Here is a 19,367-nt window from a genome sequence, read left to right as displayed (position 1 = left end):
AATCCTAAATACCCCACACGCGATTTATCACAAGTATACGAATCGTGAGCCAGTATTAAGAGTCGATCCCACAGAGAAGATTTTCAATTATCGTTATTTTTCGAACTCCTTTATTATCTAGACTATCATGAACATAAAAAGTAATGAAAATAACACTAGAAAGCTCCTAGAGATATGGAATTCCTTACTACTCTTGCAAATGAGATTATTGGTTAAGTGAATACTATTATCTTGGCTAGTTATGGCGTAATTTTCCTAATATATGTGAAACCTACTCTAGTAGTGAATCAACTGATGATCATAATCCCTGTCTTTTGATGTTTACAAAATAATTGGATATTACTAATCTCTTTTCAATAAGAAAGCTTTTCAGTTCTGGAGCAATTTGATTCAAAAAACAATTGAAAAAAGATAAAGGAAGACGAAATCTATCGGAATCTCACAAAGTCAACACCGGACATTCGATAAATAATGTAGCACTTCAGACGCATGAAGAACTCCATTACCGGATGTCCGAAAGAACTGAAGAAGATTTTTCAAACTCACCATCTGCTTTCGGACACAAGCATCAGAGATACCAGACGTCCGAAAGAATTGAAAGAGATTTTTCAAACTCACTGCTTGCTGTCGGACACAAGTATCGATAGTACCGGACGTCCAATACTCCCAACGGCTAGTTGACTCTTCAACTGTCTTCTATCCATTGGAAACATTAATGAAACACTTTCTTGGTCTCATATAAATAGAGCATGGTCAGAAACTTTAAACAACTCTTGCACACTGAAGATATAAAAGATATAGAGTAGTTTTAGTGAAAAAACACTCTCCAAGAAAGATTTGTAGTCTTGGTGGTGTGAAGTTCATTGTAAGCTTTTCATTTGTAAGTGAATACTTTAATAGTGTAGCTCTGTGAGGGTTGTTCTAAGAGATAGTAAAACTTCCTAACTTGGCCGAGTGGAACTTGGGGCAAGGAGGAAGTGAGCCTTCCTTTGTACACAAGATTCGTTGTATTTCATCAATTTGAAGAAGCTTGTTTGAATTGATCTTCAAGTTCAAGAGGAGCTTGGTAGTCAATTGGTTTGCAATTCCTTTCTTCTAATTTACTTATTGTTATGTTGTGATCCTTAAATTGTTTATCGCTTCTACTTCTCCCAAGTGATATTGCTCATTCATTGATTGATTCATTGTGTGATCACTTAGAAAAGAGAGTAAATTTCATATTGAGCAAAAAGTGCCCATAACTTGATTAGTTTTCTAATCAACCTAATTTACCCCCCTCTTAGGTTGTCTTCGATCATTACATCAACTATACTTGTAATTAAGTCATACCTACTCTCGTGGTTATGAATTAACTACAAGCTCATTTCTTCTATGAAATTACATGAACGAAATCACTAAAACCACATAGGTGCACCTCTACTCTGGTGAGTGTACTCCCTAAGTTTATCACTTTCTTGAACTAGTGTTAAATTTCAATTCTCATTGCAAATTTAACACCTTTAGATAATCACAACTAATAGCCGGTTAATCATAATTAGAAAAGAAAAAGTGATAAATAACTTGCTCAAAATAATATCATCAAATAACCAAATAAACATCACTAACAAGATATAGCAAGTTCAATCATAACTCTAGGCATAAACTTTAGCTAAACATGAAAATAAGATCCAAACTTGTATTATAGTTAAACATGAACTTAAATACAAAAGAGAAAGTGATAGGAGAGATGTCACCCTTGTCACTTGAGATTTAAACTCTCCATCTTTGCTTCTTCAATCTTCATCCAAATCTAGCTACAAATACAAAAAGAAGAAACTACACTACCTATACTATACTACTGTAACTAATGCACTAAGGAAACTCTAGTGAAAACTATATTTTTGATAAGTTTCTCTAGCCTTTCAAAGTTGGAAAAGTGTCCTCCAAAGGCTTCTATATATAGAAGAACTTCTTGCAAGAGATAGAGTGTTAAATCGTGTCTTGAGTCCACAAATAAGCTAGAAATGAGTTGTAAAGTTTCTTGAACAGCTGTCTTAGGCTGTTTCCACCAATATTCTTGTAGGAAAATGGGTCAACAAGCTTGTGCGAACAAAACACAAGTTATTGAGCAAGTTGCAGCCGAAATTGAAGAATACGCGACTTCAAGCCACGTATTCATGAAGTCACGTTTTCACTTCTGTACATATGACACCACTTCAACTGCTATTTTCTTGATGATGGAGGCCAAACTAGCTATTGTGCAAAACATAAAAGTTGTAACCTTTTGAGTTAGATTTCCAATTCATCAAGAATCATCCTATTTGGAGCTCTGTGGACCGAGAAATGACCAAAATACCATGACTGGTCCATCCCTTGTTTCAGCTTTCGACCCTGAAATGGCACTTCTGTATTTTGACTAGGAAACCGACTAAATTGGATTTTGATGTCTTCATATCAAATGTAGATCTGTCTCTTAGTTTCAAAATGGTTTAGCAATCACCTCAATCTAATGCTTGTAGCTCAAGATATAGCCGAAATACCACAAGATGTCAAAGCTGGAAAACCTTTCTTCTTTTGTTCTTGATTGCATTTTCTCTTTTGCACTTCATATTCTCTTTTTATCGCTTCAAACCATCATCAATCATCCAATTATCTTCTCAAATCTCTCCAATTGATGATTGAATTTTTAAACCTACAAAAACATGAAGTTTTCACCATAAAATCCATAGAAATGCAATTTTCACACTTTAACCATAAAATGTATATTTTCATTGAAATCCTAGTTCATTAGCTCTAAAACTAAATAAAACACACCAAAATTAACTAATAAAACACACTAAAAACACGGAAAATATACTCTTGTCAATGTTGTTATTGAAGATATCAAACTTTTGTATAAATCTTTTTGGCACTGCACATTCTCTTTTGTGAAAAGAAAACTTAATCAGTGTAGTCATGGGTTGGCTAAACTAGTTAAAAACCTCATTAGCAAAACTAGGTGGGAATCTGACTTTCTTGTGTGGCTAATCAATGCTACACATGATGATGCTCTGGCAGTTGCCAGTAATTTGTAACTTTGAATGTAATTAATCTTATTAATCCACATATGAAAGGGGACTACTTGACAAGAAAAAAATGGTTTATTCTCTCTCTATTCACTACTTATGCCCCTTGTCTCATTTTATGTTAGCTTATTATCACAACAATGCCAATTTATCCTGGTTAAATGGAAGCCGTCACATCCTAGTCCTGAAGGCCAAAGACGTGACTTAAATCTTAGCAGGCAAGTCCAACCATTTGGGTTTTGTCTTTATTAGTCCAAAATGAATATCCCAAGTTGGACTAGATTTGAATACTTAGAGTCTACTTATATACTAATCCATAGTACTTAATTTACCAATGTGAGAAAGAGTATCACATTCGCTTCTCCTTTTTAGACTTTGAGTCCTTGCACAATACTTAGTTCCTTCACTCTCTTGTGTAGTCGTGGCCTAATATCATTGCCCCAATCTCATCTTGTGTAGAGACCATACGAGATTCACTCTGATACCTATAATATAACACCCTAGGCCCACAGACTTAAAATGTGACTTGAGTCTCAACAGTGAAGTCAAACTATTTGGGTTTTGACCTTGTTAGTCCAAAATATCTCAAGTTGGATTTGAATGCTCAGTCTCTACTTATATATTAGTTCATAACACTTAGCTTTTTTTTTTCTGTGACGACCCCACCTTTCCCCTAGGGCGTACCCAAGGGTTTGGCCGACCGCCTGCCTAGCTCTCGCTAGAACTCACTCACTCACTCAATCAACTCTCAAGATTAATCATTCAAGCCTCCAAAATAACATTTAAGTTCTACAATTCAAGCAAAATGTAAACTTATTTACAACCCAAAAGCCAAACAAATGATACAACATCAAATGTCAAAATATATCCTATCAACTAAAAGTATAAGTACAAGAGGGTTATACACTCTAGTTCACACTTAATTGCTTCGGACCTCCATTCCTGATCAGGAAAATAAAAACTAAAGGAATGAACTAAAAACCCAGTGAGATTTCTAAACAAGTAATCAGGTAAAGAAACTATGAAAATATGGCATTTAACAGTTTGAACACTTTGCACAATAATATCAGTCATTCAAGAAATAAACATTCAATTATTGGAAGGATGCGTGCTCACTTGGAGCCATTCATTCAAGTCATTCATTCGCCAACCATTTTCCTTACCCCTCCAACATTAGAAAACGTTTGCAAGTGAAAACTCCTTCAGTGTTTTTGTCATTCATTCATTGATATCATTGCATTGAATCCACTGGCCAGTTCTCCACCAGATTTCGTGGTAATACTCGAGTATGCCAAACATTGTCCCAGGGTCACCAGTCGGCCGACCGAGTCCACTTCTGGCTCGAGTCGACTGGCAACGAAGGGCAAAGGCCTAGTTCAGCCAAAAGGCTTACATTCATGCACAAGTAGCATTCAATCATTGAAGATTCACTTTTGTTTGGGTTGAGTGTAATAAAGTACACACTCACCTATCCAAAATCCATTTGGCAATCATTGGAAAGCATTTAATATTCCGACAGCATTCACAACATTTCACATAGTCATTTAAAGCACACACATGCAAGGAACACTCACCACGGTACAAGTTCAAGTGTTCACTTCATGTGCACTTCCGACCTCACCTCCACGTCCTAAAATTACATTTATAAAGTGCCATGAGATCCACTATGCCAAGTCACATTATTCCAAAATAAAAATTAAGCTCAAAATGGTCCAACAACTCCAACTTGAAGTTGGAAGTCAAAGTAAGGACAGTTTTAAGAAAATAGAGTTTTTCCCAGTTTTACGTGATACTGTTTGAAAAATCATATCTCAAGTTTCTTAAGTCCAAAATTTATAAACTTTATACCATTGAAAAATAGATTCAAAAGGTTACAATTTCTCAGAAGATACCTTTGCAAGATTCTATCCACAAAGTTAGTCAAAATGCAATCTCAAGCGGCTGCTTTATCCAGTAGAAAGACAGAACAGGAATAGAAATTCAGTCAAATTTGGAAAATCGCAGATATTCATAGGAACTGAGAAAAATTCTAAAATTTTCACGGTTAAAGGAACTGTGAGTATAGTTTTAAATTCAACAAACGGAACTCAATTTGAATTTTTCTACACCAAGATATAACAGATTCCCATGACTGCTCAAGGTCACCTGCGAAAAAATTTCAGCAGCACTTCTTTTGTGTTTACCAATTTTTTCAGCCATTTTAAGGCTACAGTTTCTTCTCAAATCAGCCCGCTCAACACCACAAGACAGCAACAAATCAAGTTCATAAGGTATAGAATACATAGAGTACTTATTTTAGCCACAAAACTAGCTATAACCAACATTTACCTAAGCTGGAAATTAACCAAACCCTAGCAACAACTTCACCAAACCCTAGTAAAACCACGAAATTACCATAAACATGCTTCCTTCGACTTCAGTCATAACATATCTTGCATAAATCTCAAGAAACAAGTAAAAAGAGATGTTTTCTAGAAATTTTACCTCAAAATCCCAAGATAACAAGCAACTCAAGAGCTTTCTTCCCCAAGTAACTCTACCAAAAGCTTCCCTCCATGCTTAACTCAAGATTAATTGGTATGGATTAGGGTTAGTGTTTGGATTTCTCATGAATTGAGCAAGAAATCAAGGCTAGAAATTGGTTTCTTTTCTCTCATTTTCTCTCTCAATAGTTTGGCCATCAAGAGGAAAGAAAGCTTGAGTTTTGTGGTGAAATGGAAGCTTACTCCAAAGTAAAGACAAGACTAATCTTAGTCAAAGTCTTGGTCCAAAGTTAGGTAGTTGATTGACACTTGTGAAGGCAAGAAATAATGTCCATTTATTGACCAAAATATCTCTCTTTTTCTCCATCAAAAATTTGGCCAAGACAAGGAAGAAATGGAGGAAAAATGGTGATGGAATAATAGCTTAGTCTTGATCAAGTCTTAATCAAACTTTGTGGGCTTGTTGACAATTGGCAATAAGAGGAGAAATGTCTATCCCTTTTCTTTGGTCAAAAATTTCGGCCACACTAGGATAATTATTAGGGGAGGATAAATGAAAGAAAAATAAGAAGATTAGGGTAAGAAAGTATTGGTGAAATAGTGCCTTCGACCGGTACAAATGGCACGAGTCGATTCAATCCTACTTTCTTAACTCTCTTGTACTTTTGTTTTAACTTATAATTTACTAACTTACTTTTAGCACTTTTTAACCACATACTTCCTCTTACTTAATACCTACTCTTATCCACCAAATTTAGTGAACATATCTCACCAATCGATCACACTACCAAAATGCACCAAAACCCTAACTTATTCTAACTTTAAAAGTAAAAGTAAAACTCTTGACTCAATTAATGAAATCACCATGAAATTTAGGGCTAGTAAATAGTTAAATAGTCAAGTAAAGAAATATAGAAGGAAATATAAATTAATGTTTCAAAAAAAATGGGAAGAAATTCTAAAGGAATTTTCGAGTCCTCACATTTTTTGTGTAGGATGGGGAATCAAAAACATATCCTAGAAATACAAAACCATATTTGAGAAACATAACGTTACACTTGATATAAGGCTGCAACAGCATCTGTGAGCTTCTTTTGGAATATAGGTAGAAAATCTTTTAAGGCAAAGATAGAGCCTTTTTATATCTTTTAGCAAAAATTGTACTTGTTAATTTATTCGAGTGTGAAACTCTTATTCCTCCGATATATATGATGGCTTGCATTGAACTAGGAGGGGATCACCACTCATTTGTGTGATGTGGAGTTAATGCCCAGGATTGCTTTGCTCGCAGCATTGTTTGGCAACAATGTAAGTTGTGCATGAAAATAAATTTGTACAATGCTAAGTAGAGTATGATTGTGCATTATCCATGCCAAGAACTTGGTTGTAGGTGATAATAATAGTTAAGATAGTCTTTCCGAATGTTTATCAGTTGCCATGAATTAGGATACACATTATAGAATATAAGTTATATTCATAGGTACATAATCCAATTCATTAAAAATATTAAAAATAAGGAAAGAGCTAAACATGTCAAGATTGGAACTAAATCAGTTTCCAAGGTTCCAATATTTGTATTCTCAGTCACTCAGATCTTAGAGCATATCAAAAATTAATAGCCTCATGTACATATCTTTTTCCAGAACTAAGTGCCAATATGACAATCTTGTTAACGTCATGGGCAACGCACCACTCTTCATTGACCAAAGCTCCGGTTAAGTGCACTTTTTTTTTTTTTTTTTTTTAGAAAAACCACTTTATTAATCCGAAAGGAATACCACGATTACAAAGAAAAAGCCGGCATACCCGACTAAGTCAGCCTCATGGGCTATCCTACTCTCCTCCTCCTAACCGAAAGTAAGCCTAACCTATCTAAGCGAATTTCCCCGCGCGCTAGCCTTGGAATCTTATTGAACTGATCATAGATGTTGACGTTCGGGTGAGGCACCGACGCTCCCACATTAGCCAGATTGTCTGCCACCCTGTTTGCTTCTCTAAAACAATGAGTAACCTGCGTCACATCCGCAACCATGGTTAACCTCCCTTCGTACCACCCACGGGCACTGTAACCGTCGATGCATAATCCCAACTAGGACTAGAGAATAGACCTGTATGTTAACATTGGTAAACCCCTTCAGCAAGCACAAGCGGAGACCCGTTACCAAAGCCAACACCTCTGTGCGCAGACTCGTTCCAACCCCGAAGTAAGCCGAGAAGGCAAAACATGGAAACCCTGCTGCATCTCGAAGAATCCCCCCACCACCACTCACTCCCGGATTACCTTTGGAGCACCTGTTCGTATTTAACGTTAGCATTCCTGCCTCCGTCGCCTTCCATCCCACTAGCAGCCAACTGTAGTGGGGGCGTCAGGTGCTGGGTCCACTCATACAGCTGCTGAAACGTTTGCACCCCAAGTCTTTGGTTAAACTGGGCCTCAACCACCCCCTGCACGTCCACCAAGATATCATGACACAATCTCACCACACGCATCTGGACCCCTTCGTAATGAGCTTTATTTCGAGCCTTCCAGATGTGCCAGCATGTGAAACTGGGAAGAACTGAGAAAAGGACCCATCGTTTCTCTAACCTAGGTGATGACAGCCACCACGCTGTTAGCCATGCCCGAAGCGATGACCTTCGGCGAGTAACACCACAAATCCTAGCAAAATAGGTCCAGACTCCCCTTGCAACCTGCCCCTCCGAGAAGACATGCTCCAACAGCTCGATCTCTCCATCATCGCAGCACACACACTTGGAGGCCAATTGGACGCCTACTCTCCACAAGGCATTAGTCAAAGGCAGTTTTTCCAACAGCAACCGCGTCATGAAAAAAGAAATTTTGAAAGGAATCCGGGGATGCCACACCTGAGTGTGAATCACAGAGGCATTTTGTGCCTGACGAACCTCCTGGAAGGCCGATGGCAACGTGAATCTCCCCGAAGCCGTCAGTCTCCAAATCACCTCGTCGCAGTCGTCTCCCCCCGGGACCGGGTGCTGTAGTATCGATTGAATGAGGTCCAACGGAATATATTGGCCAAGCAACTGGGCATCTCAGACCCCATTGGTGATGAAATCCTTGAAGGTGAGGGATGGATACACCATAGCCTTCAGACAAAGAGCTCCATTGCCTAGCCAGTTATCATACCAAAAATTGCAGGAACCCCCGTTCACCAACCAAACCATGGCTAATTCCACCTGCCTGCTGATGTTTAACATTTGTTTCCATGTCAGTGAGTCCAACCGCCTCAATTCCACCTGGCACGGATGGAGATTCCGGCAGCACTTTGCCCGCATGAATTCTGCCCAGAGCGACGTTCCAGTCCGAAAACTCCACCAAAATTTACAAGAGAAGGCCGCATATACCTCCCCGAGCCTCCTGAAACCCACTCTCCCCTCCTCTACCGATAGGCATGACTGAGACCATCTGATCCAGTGGAATTTCTCCCCATCCCCTGAGGAACCCCATAAGAAGTTCGCGCATGCCTGCTTTATTCTCTTAAAGACCGAGGCAGGACATACCACAGCAGATAATATATGGACCAGAATAGACGAAAGCACATGCTTCACCAACATAATCCTCCCCCTTGAGATATCAACCTAGTCTTCCACGACATGATTCGAGCCAGCACCGCCTGGCACACCTCCCCAAAGTACGCTGCTTTGCATCTACCCATATATAGAGGAAAGCCAAGATAGAGAATTGGAAACTCCTTGTGACGCCCCTACTTCTCCCTAAGGCGAACCAAAGGGTATCCGCGGGACGCCTGCCCAACTCTCGCCAGGACTCGGTACAATCCACAATTCAAAACTCGGAATACTTCAAATAACTTCAATACATAATTAAAGTACTCCAAAATATTTCACACTTACAATTATTTAGCTTTCAAACTTAAGTACAACCCAACGGAATATGTACTATAACCATCCGCTATAATACAACTTAAAAATTTCAAAAGAAAGCTATCTAGTACTATTCATGAGCACTTTTGGTCTCGAACCCTGTTAAAGAGAAAAAAAACATGAGATGAGCTACACAGTCCAATGAGGTTCCAAGACACTCTAACAGTTCTACTAAATCAAGTAATTGAACATACCGCATGTATGGTTCAGGGATGCACGTGACATATGAACATGAGACAATTATCATTTTACGAGTAATTTGAGCATATCACAGGTATAGCACATTTGCATGAAACGGTTATCATTATGTAAAATAAACACACATTGAAGGATACGGTGTTCCATTGGAACTATTTCGGTCAACTGCACCTTATAACTTCCGGTCCCCACAGTACTGTCTGGCCATCGCCTTATCCATCCAATGTAATAGTCGAGTATACCGAAACGGTGGCCCAGGGTTCCAACCTACTCGATCGAGCCCAATCCTGGCTCGAGTAGGTCAGTAACCAAGGGCAGGACCCAAGTTCAACTTAGAGGTTACAACATGCACAAGTAATCAAATAACTTGGCGAACGGTAAAAATTTATTCTTTCGGTAGGTCGAGTGAGATAAAGTACACACTCGCCTTAAAATGGTGGACACTTTCATATGAGCAATTACTAGCAACAATTAACACATAAACACGTAAGCAATATTTGATAATTTCATGTGAACATGTAATTTACGGTAATCAAGTAATCAAGTACCAAGTAATCAAATAGATAGGAAAACGGTGAGTAATTACGGTAAACGGTTAACGGTTGACGGTAAACGGTTAACGGTTGACGGTAAACGGTTAACGGTTGACGGTTAACAGTAGTAATTACGGTTAATTGGTAGACATTAGTCATTTTAATAGGCCACCATTGGCCGTTTCACACTTTACCACTTAAGAATCGAGGAGATTCACTCCAACCGACTTATGTAGTCATAGCATAATTAATCATTTAAACACTTCACGTAAATATACGGTTCAAGTATTTCATGTTGCGTAATTGAAGTATATGCACTTCAAGCATTTCATGTCGAGTAATTCAAGTAGTCATGTAAATATGCACTTCAAACATTTCATGTCGAATAGTTCAAGTATACCCTACTTAAATATGCATGAGTGTGTTAAATACTTAACATGTAGCACTTAACACTTGACGATCATGGAATAAGCATGTCATAGACTTATTCAAATTACGTACTCCTATATGGAATACTCACCTATTGCAACAAGAGAGTAAGTGCGTATACAAGCCTTCAGGTGTTCCCCTCGAGATCCTTTTGAAGGTCTCCTCGAGCACCTGAGCAAACAATAGTTGCCTGTTACACACCATCGCTGAAAATTCCCTACTTATCGAGAAGGTTGAACTAGTGTTCATTCTAAGGAGAATTCATGAATTGAACCTCAATTATTCATAATCGAGGCTTGGAAGTGATGTTCAGAAACGGAAGAAAAGGTTGAGTTTCATCCTCAAAATCATTGGATGGAAGCAAGTAGGTATGAAATCATGTAAATCATTTTCAAAAAGAACGATAGAAGTCGGACCAGGACGGCCACGTCACAATCCGGCCAGAAACTGGCCGGATACCCGACCGGATTACAGGCCGGATTGGAGGCAGTGACCAAGCCCATTTTTTTCAAATCTCAACACAAATCCGGCCGACTATTCGGCCAAGAACTGACCAGATTCAAGGCCGGATTCTGGTGAACAGTTTCCCGCTCGGATTTCTTTCAAAATGGCCAAATTTTTTTATTTTTGTGGTATTCTTTGAAAAATCATAACTCACTCTCTTAATGTCCAAAATTAGAAAACTTCGTACCATTGGAAACTTCTTCCAAAGTACTAAAAATTCCAAGAAGACACTTTTCATTGAATCCAAGTGGAAGACATTCAAAAATTGGCTCAAAGTTAATGACTTGAGTTATCAAGACAGATTTGGGTTGGTTTTCGGCAAATTTTAGAAATTCGGCAAAATTCACACATTGTAAACTAGCCTCTGAAATTTAGAACTCTATTAGAGTTGCAATCCAAGTTTAAAACACAAAAAGCGGAACAAGAATTGGAGTTTTGACCACCAAGATATAGTAGCTCAAAATTGGTGAAAATGTGAAACGGTTAAGAAATTTCAAGGTTTAATTCACAAACTTTGGGACTTTGATTGGACATCTAAACGGACTCGAAATGGCACCAAATTTGGTATGATCATACTAAAATATAAGGGCCATCCCTCTGTCAATTTTCATAGAAAAATACATACGGAAAGTTGGTTAACCAAATCACTAAAATTTCAAGGATTCCAAGGCAAATCTACCTTGTACTTCAATTTTCCTTTTCTAAAACATTTGGCCATTGAAAACATCTCAAATATGGTTCATTTGTGTAGAAAAAGTCTAGAAAACATCCAAAATACATTTGGAAGGTGATTTACACCAAGAATTTCAAAACAACAAGTCCCAATCAAGATTAAAGCATTTACTAGTCAAAAAGAGGGTTTTTACTCACTGCATCAGTTTCGAAATATGGCCACAACTCACTCAATTCAACTTGGAATTGAGCGTGGTTGGTGGCGTTGAAAACTAGATTCATAAATCTACAATTTCTCAGAAAAAATCATTATCAAAATCTGTCCACAACTAGCTCATATTTGAGCATCAATTTGCTGCTCAAAACAGAGCTTCCAGTGAACTAGCGAAACAGGACAGTCATGTTCAAATGAGTGGTACGGTTCACTCGGGTGGAATCAGGACATACATTTTATACCGTTGGAAATCTGGAATGTCTAGTTTCCAGTGCCACAAATGGCACTCGATTTCGACATTGGAACAAAAAGTTACGGCCGAAACAAAAACACTGCCTGGGTAATCCGGGAACAAATTTCCAGTTTTGAAGAGCTTTCGAAAATTCAACCTTTGGCCAACCAAATCACGTAATTTTTGGTGGAAACTTTCTACACAACCTATACAACATATATGCATCATAAACAAGTCAATTGAACCACTGAAAAGTGTGACGGCCCCACTTCTCCCAAGGGCGAACCCAAGGGTATTCGCGGGATGCCTGCCCAACTCTCGCCAGGACTCGAGACAATTCCAATTCAACTTACAGTCTAATACTAACAATGAAAATCGGAATAAAAGTACGAAATCATTTTCATACGTAAATATTCAATCTTATATCACAATTTCAAACTTACAATTACTTTTTTCAAAATATACAACTTCCAAAAGTTGTCTAAACAAATACATTCAAAATTCTAATCAAATGAGCCACCAAGTAAACTTTTTCATAATTCCTCTCATATCTGCTCCTGTTAAGGAAAACAAATCTAACGGGGTGACCGAATGCTCGTGAGGCCAAGAAAACATGCAACAGACATAAAACAAATAACAGTACCACTTATGCAAGAAGGAAAGCTATAACATTCAGGCGATTCACAATTTATAATAAAATACCCTTGAGTAGGATATAGGAGCTCTCACTAGCTAATTCCTATTTGCTTTGCCAAAGTTCAATCCAATACCTCATTGTGATGACATTCCATCACCCGATTAGCTAATCAAGTCCTTAGAATTTCACTTTTCAATTATGATTCTGAATCAACATGAGAGGTACCTCCCACCCGAATCGGTGTGGTACATACTATCGCTCAGTAGTCGATTATATGTTTATGGTTCTGAGTCGAATGAGAGGTACCTCCTACCCGAATCGGTGTGGTACTTACTATCGCTCAGTAGTAGATTATACGTTTATGGTTCTGAGTCGAATGAGAGGTACCTCCCACCCGAATCGGTGTGGTACATACTATTGCTCAGTAGTCGATAACATCACTCCAATCGACTTAAAAAGGTTATGGTTCTGAGACGACATGAGAGGTACCTCCCACCCGAATCGGTGTGGTACATACTATAGCTCAAAGAACTGATCATCTATTTAGGGTTTTGAGCCAACATGAGAGGTACCTCCCACCCGAATCGGTGTGGTACATGCTATCGCTCAGAGACCCGATTATACGATTATAATTGTAAGGGTTCATGACATTCAGTCCAATCGACAAATACCTTTATAGGCCAATGAGCGCACTCCAATTGGCAGTCATACAGTTCAATTATGAATCGAGGAGATTCACTCCAATGACATATACAGCCATAACATATAATGCAATTCAATTCAGGCAATTCAATTACAATTCATTTTATTGAGAACGTATTCGACAAAGTACATACTCGACTCAGCAGTTATAACCCATCACTTTCATATTGAGAAATTCACATAATTTCCAAATATTCATGCACTTGACACTCACCAAGTAAACAAGAAGAAAAGTCGCTTGAAGTTCAAGTGTCCACCGTGGGATTCTCTTGAAGGTCCTCACACGAGCCTGAGTAATTAATAATGATTCAACACTCATAAACCCCAATTATCGAAGAAGATTGCACTAGTGCACAACTGAAGGAAATCTCATGAAAATGAACCCCAATTATTCGTAAATCGAGGCTCAAAGATGGGGTTTTAAAACACAAGAGCAATCAAGTTTTCATCTTTTAAATCAGGTATAAAACGTTCAAGTCATTTCGAAGGAATAAGGAGAATTCGAAAAGCTCCATTTCCTTAAGATTCGGAAATTTCAGTTTTGATACGAGATCTTTGAAAAATCGTATCTCACTCTTTACAAGTCCAAAATTAGAAAACTTGGTACCGTTGGAATCCTTTTCCAATGTACTAATAGTTCCTAGAATACACATTTCCATGATTCCAAACGGAAAGTATTCAAAAATTAGCTCAAAGTTGCTGTTTTGGGCATTGAAAACAGGTTTAGGTTGGTTTTTGGCCAACTTTGAAAATTCGAAAAAATTCACACAGTACAAACCAGCCTCTAAAATTTGTAAATCAATTAGTGTTACAAGAAAGGTTTAAAACACAATAGGCGGATCAAGAATCGGAGTTTTGAGCACCAAGATATGGTAGCTCAAAGTTTCTAGAATTTCTTTGTTAAACAAGGGTTTTCCAAACTCAAGTCATGAACTTTGGAAGTTTAGTTGAGCAACGAAATGGACTTACATTGGTACCAAATTCAGCAATATAATACTTCTATATAAAGGGTATCCCTCTATCAAATTTTATGGAAAAATACCTTCGGGAAGGTAGTCAACCAAACAACCAAAGTTTCAAAAAATCCTAAGGCAAAACTGCCTTGAGCTTCTTGTTTTCCATTTCCAAACATTTGGCCAAGGAAAATCCATCAAACAAGGTTCATTTGTGTAGGCAAAGCCTAAAGTACATTTATGGTACATTTGGTAAGTGTTTTAACTCCAAGAAATTCAATTGGCAAGTCCACACCAAGTCTAGCATCAATTCTGCCCAAAATTTAGGATCTTCAAGAACAGGGCAGGTTTCGTATTTTGATCACAAATCACTCAATTCAACTCGAAATTGAGCATGGTTAGTGGCGTTGGAACATACATTCATAAAAATATAATTTCACAGAAGAAATCGTTTTGAAACTCAGCACACAACTAACTCAAATTCGAGCCTCAAGTTGTAGCTTCTGAACTTCATTTCAGGAAAACAGAGAAACAGGACAGTCATCTTTAAACGGTAGGTACGGGATACTCGGGTGGAATTAGGGGGTGCATTTTATACCGTTCGAAATCTGGGAATATATAGTTTCAAATGCCACTGACGGCACTTGATTTCAACATCGGAGCACAGAGTTATGGATGAATCAAGAAAGCTGTCTGAGCATTACGAGAAAATTTTTCCAGGTTTGCTAACTTTGTGAGATTAATCTATTTGACCAACCAAACCTCAATATTTTTCAATGAAACTTTATACACCATCTATACTGTGAGGATCTCAAAATTTCATTAATTTTTGAAAATTAAAATCAAAATATTATTTAAATGTTGAAATTATTAAATAATATGTATTTATATTATTAATGACGTTTTCACTTATAAAAATGTTATATTTTAATTTACATGAATTTTTAAAAATTTATTTGACGGTTCGTGTTCAACTAAGCGTTAGGGTAAATTTTTGCGCACTGACGCGCAATGTAGCCCTAAGTTGAAATGTGGGATATGTAGAGGTTATAAAAATGTACAACTAAGCTGAGGATATGTTAAATGGGGAATTCCTACCAGTAGATAAAATTCTGGTGCGTAAACGCGATTCAATTCAAAAATTTCCCACCATTATTAGCATGCCAAAAAGTCAATTAGACTACTCCCTAGACTACCCCAATTTTCCTCCCATCTTGTCACCAGCTACCACCCTTTTCTTACCCCTCTAAACTTCCGCTCCTCTGCTGCAAGAAGAAGCAGAAACCGCTGCCTTCCAAGCTCCAACAGCCTCTCATCTTCAGCCACTCACACCCAGTCTTCAAGCTTCCATTTTCAGCTTCCACCTCCACTTCTTGCTGCTGTCCAGATCGAGCAAGAGGAAGGAGAGGATCGTTGTTGCTGCTGCTACTCTCGCTGCTCCTGCCGCTGCTACTACTGCTGGGTTGTTCGGACCAAGGTGAAGGAGAAAAACCAGCTTCCTATTTCTTCCTTCCACCAATCACAGAACCACCTCAAGCTCACCAAAAACCCCAGAACCCCAGCCCTCTTCATCTTCAGTCGCTGCTGTGCTGCTGCGGTGACTGGCCAGATCGAGAGGGAAACAGAGAGCAAGGGAGCCGGCTGATCCTCTGTGGTTCTAGGAGCAACTTGAGGAACTAGACAATACATTTAGCTAGTAAACAACCCACTTGAAGGTAACAAACTCCAGCTTAGCACCTTAGCCAAAAATTTCAGATTTTGCAGCTTGTGGTTCTTGAAATGTTAACTTGCGTTGGTAAAACTTGTTGGGTTGCTGAACCTCTAAGCTAATGATTGATGAAGCTAGAGGTGTTTTATGTGTTTATATGTGTGTTTTGTGATGATGGTTTTATTGTTGAATTAGTGCTTAAGGAAGTAGATTAAAGGTGCATTATTGCTAGAAACTTCATTGAGCTCTTGAAGCAAAAGGTTCCGATTCTGTCCCTGCCAAGACCGACCTTTTTCATGCGAAATTCTGAGGTTTTAACGGCTTGTATTTGATGTTTATGTGTTTTTGGATTTGTGTGTAAAGTTTCATTGAAAGATATTGAGGTTTGGTTGACCAAAGGTGATGAATTCCAAAACCAGCAAAATCTGGAAATTTTTCCCGTATGGCTCAGGCAGCCATTTTGTTTCGATCATAACTCTGCCCTCCGACGTCGAAATTGAGTGCCGTTAGCGCCATTAGAAACTAGACTCTTCCAGCTTTCCAACGGTGTAAAATTCACGTCCTGGTTCCACCTGAGTGAACCGTGGCAGTCTTTTAAAGTCACCTGTCCTGCTCCACTGGTTCACTGGAAGCCAGGATATGAGCTGCGCTTTGTTGCCAGATTTCGAGCTAGTTATGAGTAGAATTTTAAAACGATTTCTTCTGAAAAATTGTATCCCTATGAGTGTAGTTTCCAACCATGCTCAAATCTAAGTTGAATTGAATGAGATGTGACCAAAAAACGAAAACTGCTCTGCTGTTGAACCAAACTGTCCAAATTTTCCCAGTTTGTGTTCGAGTTTTTGATCTGATTCTTGACAAGAAATTGAGCTTCATGGATTGTGTAAATGTTAAGCTGAATGTCTATGGTCATTTGAGCGAAAATGCACCACTTTCGTAGTTGAAATGATGTTGAGGAATTGAAGGAAAAGGAAGGTATATGCTGTACAAAGATTCTGGAAATTTTTCAGATTTTAGTTGAATTTTGGGGGTCAATTTTGACAAATTTTTGAACTACTTGGGCTGTATACATGTTAACCTATATGGGTAGTATTGTTTGGGTGAAAATGTAGCTTTTGGGTAGTTGAAAAATTTTGGATAAATTGAAGGGGAAATGGACTACTTGCTACCGAATGCACCTGAAATTTTTCCAGCTTTGAATGATAATTGTGAACTGTTTTCACGATAACTTGAGCTCAAATGATTTGTGTATTAATTAAGGGGTTTGTATAGCTCAATTTGGGACAAAAATCTAGTAGAGGTTACGTCCAAAAAGTGGACCAAAATCTTATTCTTCAAGAAGATACCAAAACAGAATTTTTGTTTGAAATTAGAAATGGTTTGATGTTTGGATTTCATTGTGGGTAAATGTGGACCAAAGTTGTCCCGAAAATGTTTTCTAGCATTAACCGTTGTTACTAGGTCCACTTTGAGTTGATAACCTTGAATTTTATTAGACCAAATGCCCTATTTTGAGGAATTTGTCAAATCTGGAAATTTTCCTAAAAACTCAAGTTTTTGCCTTCATGAAAATCATTGGACTAAGTTGGTCGTGGAATTTGGCAAACTTAAGGAGTTTCTATTTTATAGAAATTCTAACGACTAGTTTTACTTGGTTTATATGATTGCCTCTTAAAGGAATTTCCCAAGATATGTTTGGGAAAAATTTGAGGGGAAAATTCCTCTAAATGGTTTAAATGTGATTTTTCTCAACTTGTGACACCAAATTGGTGTTAAATGGCTTATATGATTCTAGAACTTGGATGTTGGAATATTTGACGAATTTAGCAAGTTTTTGGGTTTTAAAGAAACCTCAAAATTTAATTTCACTCGATTTGTGGATTTCACTTTGAGAAAACGATTAATACTAGTTTGGGATTTTTGAGTGAAATTAAATGCTAGTTGACTCGAGTTAAATTCGCCAACTCAAAAGTGGAAATTTATGTGAATTATTTGTATGATTCTAGGAGTTGGTGAAGAGCACAATCTCGATCAAAGATTGGAATTCTAGACACTTCACTTGAGGTGAGTGTCTCTTGCATGAATCGTGTTTAACTGCTAGTTGAACTACTTGTTAAAAGTACTTGCTAGAGATATCATGAAATGTTACATGCTATGTGATTGCGTGAAATATCACAAGTACAAGTGTTGCAATGTCGATTGGAGCGTGGTCTCGTCGACTAAATAAACCAAACGGATGCACGTACCACGCTCTATTGGAGTGGGAGGTACCTCTCTGCCGTCTTGGTAAAAGTGCTTGCAAAATTCGTGTTGGAGTCGGGCCCGAAAATAAGGGGGAAGACGTTGCTAGGAGATGTGTAGATTAGGGAAAATGTCTACATGGAGTTTAGGTAGTGAAAGTTGACGGAGTGTCAACTACTATAAATTTTCTGATCAAGTGCGTGGACTTTGGCTCCTGAGAGCCCCGTATCCTTTTCTTGTCATGTTATTTTGCTTTCTTAAATTGTTAAGTGCTTAATTGTCTATTTGCACTTGTTAAATCGCCTTATGTGAATTGCATGTTTCGAGGCACCACTGAGCTATTGGCTCATCCCTTCCAAATTGTTTTCCTTGACAGGTTCTGAAATGCATGAAGTCTTGGAGAACTAGAACAGAAATGTTATATTTTGAATGCCCACTTTTGTAATTGTACTTTTGGAAACGTTAGTATCTTTTGGATGATTTTTGTATTTTTGGGAGAATATGAATCCTGTGGTGCTTCTGTGCCCTGGATTAAGAACTTTAAATTGTAAATTAAGTTGAATTTAAGTATACTAAACTCGACGTTTTCGTTGGTACTTGGAATTGTGTTTTGGGCTGTATAAGTTGAATTGTATGAATTATTTAAGTACGTGACTTGCTCGAGAAGTAAGGTTTGTTTTCGATTTATATTTGGTGAAATTAGTTACTAGAGTGCGTGAGTCCTAGCGAGAGCTAGGCAGGCGACCCGCCAACCCTATGGTTCGCCTTAGGGAGAAGTGGGGCCGCCACATATACAACATATAAACATCATATACAAGCCATTAAAACCTCAAAATTCCGCAAAAAGAGGCACGATCATAACAGGGGCATAATTGAAAACTTTACATCCATGCACTCCTTGAAGTTTATACTAACTA

The 19,367-nt window shown here is 38.0% G+C and overlaps 1 long non-coding RNA gene across 2 annotated transcripts; it reads left to right on the top strand.

Annotated features, from left to right (window-relative positions):
- The first annotated feature begins 15,730 nt into the window (after positions 1 to 15,730).
- LOC113764100 lies at positions 15,731 to 19,137 on the top strand. Of its 2 annotated transcripts, none has more exons than XR_003467474.1 (2): positions 15,731 to 16,216; positions 18,827 to 19,137. It is a non-coding gene; the product is annotated as an uncharacterized LOC113764100 (long non-coding RNA). The 2 variants fall into 2 exon arrangements; XR_003467475.1 differs by lacking the exon at positions 15,731 to 16,216 and adding an exon at positions 18,214 to 18,273.
- The last annotated feature ends 230 nt before the right edge of the window (positions 19,138 to 19,367 follow it).

This window comes from Coffea eugenioides, chromosome 2 (assembly GCF_003713205.1).
Source record: "Coffea eugenioides isolate CCC68of chromosome 2, Ceug_1.0, whole genome shotgun sequence".
Classification (NCBI taxonomy): Eukaryota; Viridiplantae; Streptophyta; class Magnoliopsida; order Gentianales; family Rubiaceae; genus Coffea; species Coffea eugenioides.
This window is presented reverse-complemented; position numbering and strand designations above follow the sequence as displayed.